The sequence below is a fragment of the Macrobrachium nipponense genome, chromosome 29 (genome assembly GCF_015104395.2).
Source record: "Macrobrachium nipponense isolate FS-2020 chromosome 29, ASM1510439v2, whole genome shotgun sequence".
NCBI lineage: Eukaryota > Metazoa > Arthropoda > Malacostraca > Decapoda > Palaemonidae > Macrobrachium > Macrobrachium nipponense.
Genome location: NC_061092.1, coordinates 45,817,619 through 45,822,756, shown reverse-complemented (window position 1 = coordinate 45,822,756; position 5,138 = coordinate 45,817,619). Strand labels below are relative to the sequence as shown.

At 38.7% G+C, this 5,138-nt stretch overlaps 1 long non-coding RNA gene across 1 annotated transcript in view; it reads left to right on the top strand.

The window, feature by feature from the left end:
* LOC135205967 (uncharacterized) overlaps positions 1-327 on the top strand; it is a 164,558-nt gene extending 164,231 nt beyond the window's left edge. Inside the window, exon 3 of the long non-coding RNA XR_010312651.1 lies at positions 1-327. This exon is cut by the window's left edge and continues 349 nt beyond it. This is a non-coding gene — a long non-coding RNA (uncharacterized LOC135205967).
* Positions 328-5,138: the final 4,811 nt, after the last annotated feature.

Here is a 5,138-nt window from a genome sequence, read left to right as displayed (position 1 = left end):
TGAGTGTTGAAAGTGTACTATGATAAAGAGGGTATAATTTTGAGGACGATTATTTATGTTTTATTTTTCGGGGAAGTGAAGCGTGTGTTAAACGATGTAGGCGGGAGAGTGGCTGGTTTTGTGTAAAAGTGACCCTGAGACAAGAACGGAATGATTAGAGAAGGCAGAGAAAGGACAGTAGATGTATGGGCGAAGTTGTGGAAGAGAAAATGAGCTGTGAATTGGGTGTGGCTTGTTGACTTTTGTGAGAGCAGGAGTCAAGTTGTCTTTATAGTCCCAGAAGAGCTTGAACCATTGAGGCCCCTACTATTAAATCGGTTTGGCAGTGGACCCTGATGGGTAATCATTGCCAGGGTAACCAAAAATGCAATTTTGTAGTTTTCACTGCAAGAATATTATTTCGAGAGCTTGTATTTGAGTACTCCCGAGATTATTTTGTAATAAAAATTGGAAAAGAAAAAAAATGTTAAGTCTTTTTCGTTACCGTGTTTATGCGTCAAACGCCAATCCCAAATAGTACAGTGAGCCAATAGCTGTCATGCGCAGCAATCGCTGGCGGGGAAGCTGCCATTTACGACACGCAATCAGCCAATCTCTAGTGAGACCTTGCAACAACCAAAAGTTCATGCAATCAACCTCCTCAAGGAATACCTCCCGGCCCCTAGAGAATGCTGTTCGACAAAACACTTTATTCCGCCTGCTGTTCTTAACCTTGCCCTCCCTTCTCTCCACTTGACTGGCCAGGAGCAAAAGCGCGTGCTGGCATTGCGCTTGCTTAAACTTTCCCCTTCTCAGTGCTTGTTATTCTAGAACTGATGCTTCCTTGTCTTTATCTAGGCCATCTGCCCTTCTCTTACCTTTCCTCTAAGGTGACGCCACACTTGTGACTCAAACGGTGTTTAGCTCATCACGTTTAGGAAAAGAACACTGTCAGAAAAACGCTTCCAGACCCATGCGCTGGAACTCTCGTTCTTCCCGAACGGCTGGAAAATACGCTGATCTAAATGTGATTTCTCTCGTCATGCTCAGCTCGTCATAAACAGACAGGCGGTGTGAATGACTGACCTACGCATATCTTTTCATTTGTAGACATGGAAACGTTACTTGCATATAATGATTTTAGAAAGGTTACTTTAAGAAAACAATTTTTATTTATTTGTAAATAAATTGTGTTTAAAAGAAGGTTAATATAAGACCTCACAAAGAAGTGTCGTATACGCCTAGCTCACACTCATACAAACATTGTTCTCTTGTCATTATTAGAATGAAAGGCTATATCTCTTTTATTTTATTTCTTTAAAGGCACAGGAACGTTATTTTGATATGATTCAATGCTATCACAAGTAATCTTGATATATTTAAAATAAATTTGTGTTTAAACAAGGCGTGATCAGACCTCCAGCTTACTCGGGACGCGTGGTTGTAAACATTATATTCCTAACTTTTAACGTAAATTAAAGCATGCTAAAACCCACAGTCAAATAGAGCCTTGTTTCACCAAAGAAATTAAAATAGATACGCTTTATTTTATTAGAAATAATTTTTCTGTACTGTTTAACATGCGCATTATTTTTTACATTTTCATTCTAGTAAATAAGTCATTAATATCACATCCTAAAATTCCTGTATCTTAAATTCAACGCGAAAAACCTTTTTCAGACCTTTTTAGGCTCTTCCTTAGACCTTTCCTACCCCCCAACATCAACAACAACAACTACAAAGTAGCTTGTAGGCTTACTTCCCGAGTAAGCGAAAAGGCTTAAGTATTAATATATCTCAGTCATAGATTCCTGGACACAGGCCTACGCGTATATAAGGCTAATCCAACATTGATTTAATGTTCATTATTTGCAAATGGCCTAAACTGCCTGTTGTCTCTCCAAACAATTACCCTCATCATTTTCTCCTGATCTCCTTCCTTCCCTGATATCTGGTCCTCCCCAATCTAATCTCCCTGGTCCTTCCCTTTCCCCTCCCTGTGCCTTCTACGTCATCTTTCTTCCCCCATCTTCCTCCAAGCCCCATCTCTACCCTGGTTACCGTCTTTCCTTTCCTACTCCCCCCCCAAACCTAAATCTTGATTCCGTCATCTTTTTCGATGTTTTTCCTCCCACTCACCCACCCACTTTCCCCCTGCCTTCCCCACTCCTTTTCCATCTTCCCCCTCCCCTCCCCCCCTCCACTACTCTCCTCCTCTCTCCTTCATCTTGTATTTTCGCCCTAAGACATAATCATTTCATCGCCGTCTAACTTTACTCTAAACTAATCTGCATTTACGACTGCTTCGGGGCTGCCTTTTTTTTCTTGTTTTTTTTTTCAGTCGTCTTAGTGCAATTAAAAGTAATCCAGATACCAGCAAGATGTAGTTGGTGCATCCTTGATTTTACAGAGAGAGAGAGAGATAGAGAGAGAGAGAGAGAGAGAGAGAGAGAGAGAGAGTGCAAAAATCTTAGGATGCCACAAGTACAATCCGTTATTTTCAGAAAAGGTCTATAGTATATATCCGAATGTGCCAGATATAAATTTTTGCACACCGAGAGAGAGAGAGAGAGAGAGAGAGAGAGAGAGAGAGAGAGAGAATCACACACAAAAGACAGAGACAAAGAGTCGAAATTTTCGAAGCTGCTGAAAGACATCCCAGTATTTTCGAAATCGAGTTAGAACGTCTCAAATGTGCTAAAATGCCAGATGTTGATATTATGCTTTTACAAACAAAGAGAGAGAGAGAGAGAGAGAGAGAGAGAAGAGACTGATTTGTGAGACGAGTCTGTACTTTCCTCGACGCTCAGGTCTTCCATACATAAATCGTTTTTGAAACCTGTTGCAAGCGTTGGTAAATGACTGAATATGGACGAACCCAAGGAAGTAATCCTGAATTTTTTTCATGTTTTTTATTTTCTTTTTTTTCCTTTTTAGACGGAGGGACAAAAGTTTTTCCTTTATATATCTGTTTAACCGTCTGTCCGTGAGAATGTCTGTCGTGCTGTCTCTTACTAGGATACTAAAGGGCGGAAAATGTACTAAAATACTGAAGAAATGGCATTATAGATGCAGAGTAACAAGGTAAGAAACAAATCAAACTTAATTACACAGCTGGTGATAATGGCAGAAGATTTAAGGGGGAGGTGAGGGTGAACAGTTCAGAAATGAGCTCTGTTCCCTAATTTCCTCAATCTCTTAGACAGCCTAGCATGTGTGTCAACCCCAGGACATTTTCCGTAGTTGTTTAATATAGAAATATAGTCACGGTACGAAGGTGGCTCCGGGAGTTACGTGTGTCATTAAACTTTTGAAGAAGATGAACCAGAACATAGGAATACTCTTATGTTTGTGTTCAAACGTAGCAAAACAGACATTCCGAACTTACCTTTCCCCCTTGACTAAATTATTACACAGATTGTTCATTCGAAAGGCTGCGTTACCTCAGGTGAGCTCTATACAGAATTCTCTTTTATAGGAGGGCAAAGAGATCTGTATTTTGAAGGGATCGAGAGTTTTTCTCTTAAATAACAAAAATTGGAAGGAGGTTTGAGGAAAATACATAACGATTTTCTTCGATTGAGATGGAATTTTTTATTGGGAAGAATGAAGAGTTTTCTGCTGGAAAAAAAAACGGGATTGAAATAGCGAAGTTTGGCTTGGAAAAACGTGGAGTTTTTTCTTGGGTAAAAATAGACTTCTTATGTAGGAATGTGCAGGAGAGCTGTTTTCTTATGCTGAAAGTAGGGTTGTGTCTGAAAAAGGTAGAGCGTTCTTGAGAGTTCTCTAGGCGTTTTGTTGGGAAACACTGAGTTATTCAATGAAAAGCAGGAGATTTATTGCAGGCAATCTAATGCCCTTCCAGAGGGCAGGAAGTCCTTCTAGAGGAAAACCGAGTGTAGACAGTCATGTGTTGATCTGTGTGTAGGACGTCGTGATTGTGATAAAAAATAGATAAAATTTTAATAAACTCTTAAAATATGTAATAGTTAACATGACGCTCCGCGACGATGTTCTAGGATAATTACCACTTCGAACTATTTTACAGATGCGGTTGACATCGAGGAAAGCGGACACTGTTCCCTCAAAGTTGTAACCAAAGAATCACCCTTCGTTTTCTCTTTGCTCTGTATTTTTTCCTTCGTTTTTCTTTTTTCCTTTGAATTTTGCTTGTCAAAGTTAACAGCGTTTTGGTTTGCTCCGCAAGGACGTAGGTTATTGCATAATAATAATCATGATAATAATAATCTTGATGACTGATTGATCTTATAGTCCAATCATATTCTAAAAAGCGTCAAAGAAAATCTCTTCTGTTAAATACAAAAGTCACAAATGGGATTTTTTTTTTTTTATTCACCTCCCTTGACCTGAAAGCCGGTGAGCTTTGTTTGTCGTCCGTCTGGAATTATGAGATCTGTGTTTGTCCGTTGGGAACTTTTCTGTTTCGAGTTCTTCTCCGCGAACCCCTTCATCAGGCTAACTAAATTTGTCGCAAAGCATCCTCACGTTGTCGAATTTTCTCCGATACCATTAGATCATTGTCAACCAAACTTGCCACACGATGGAGACGATTAAAAAATTATGAAAACATTGTGCATTCATTTAAAAATCTTCCCTAGAACTATTGACCTACGAGTGACTAAACTTAGTGAAAATTCCTCATGTACTATAGGTTTAAGCACAGCGAGGTCCCACAGATAATCACTGTGATGTTTTTTATTTTAATTAAGGCGATTCTGGGGTGAAGAAACTCGTGTAAGAGGTTCGGTTTTACATGTAATGAAATTTCATTCACTGTGAAACCCATTTTTGAACATTCAAAGTACTATATTTTGATTTTAAGTTTTACACATTCAAGGTTACAATCTAATCTTGTGTTTTTTAATCCAGATCAATATGATTGCAAGTTTCCACACTTTTATAATAAGATTCGTAGATGTTGATTTTGAGTCGTATCTGCAAAGTCGTCAATGTTAAACATGAGACTCCTCAGTGATATGTTGAAATAAACCACAGACAAACTTTGTATAGTAATGCAAAAGGCCTAAGGTAAAACATTTTCTCTTTTTAATGTTCATAGTTTCTGTATTTTCCTTTCCTTTATTTCCCCATAATATAGCGAAAGTAATGAGATGTGGCTTTAAAGAAGGAGGGAATAA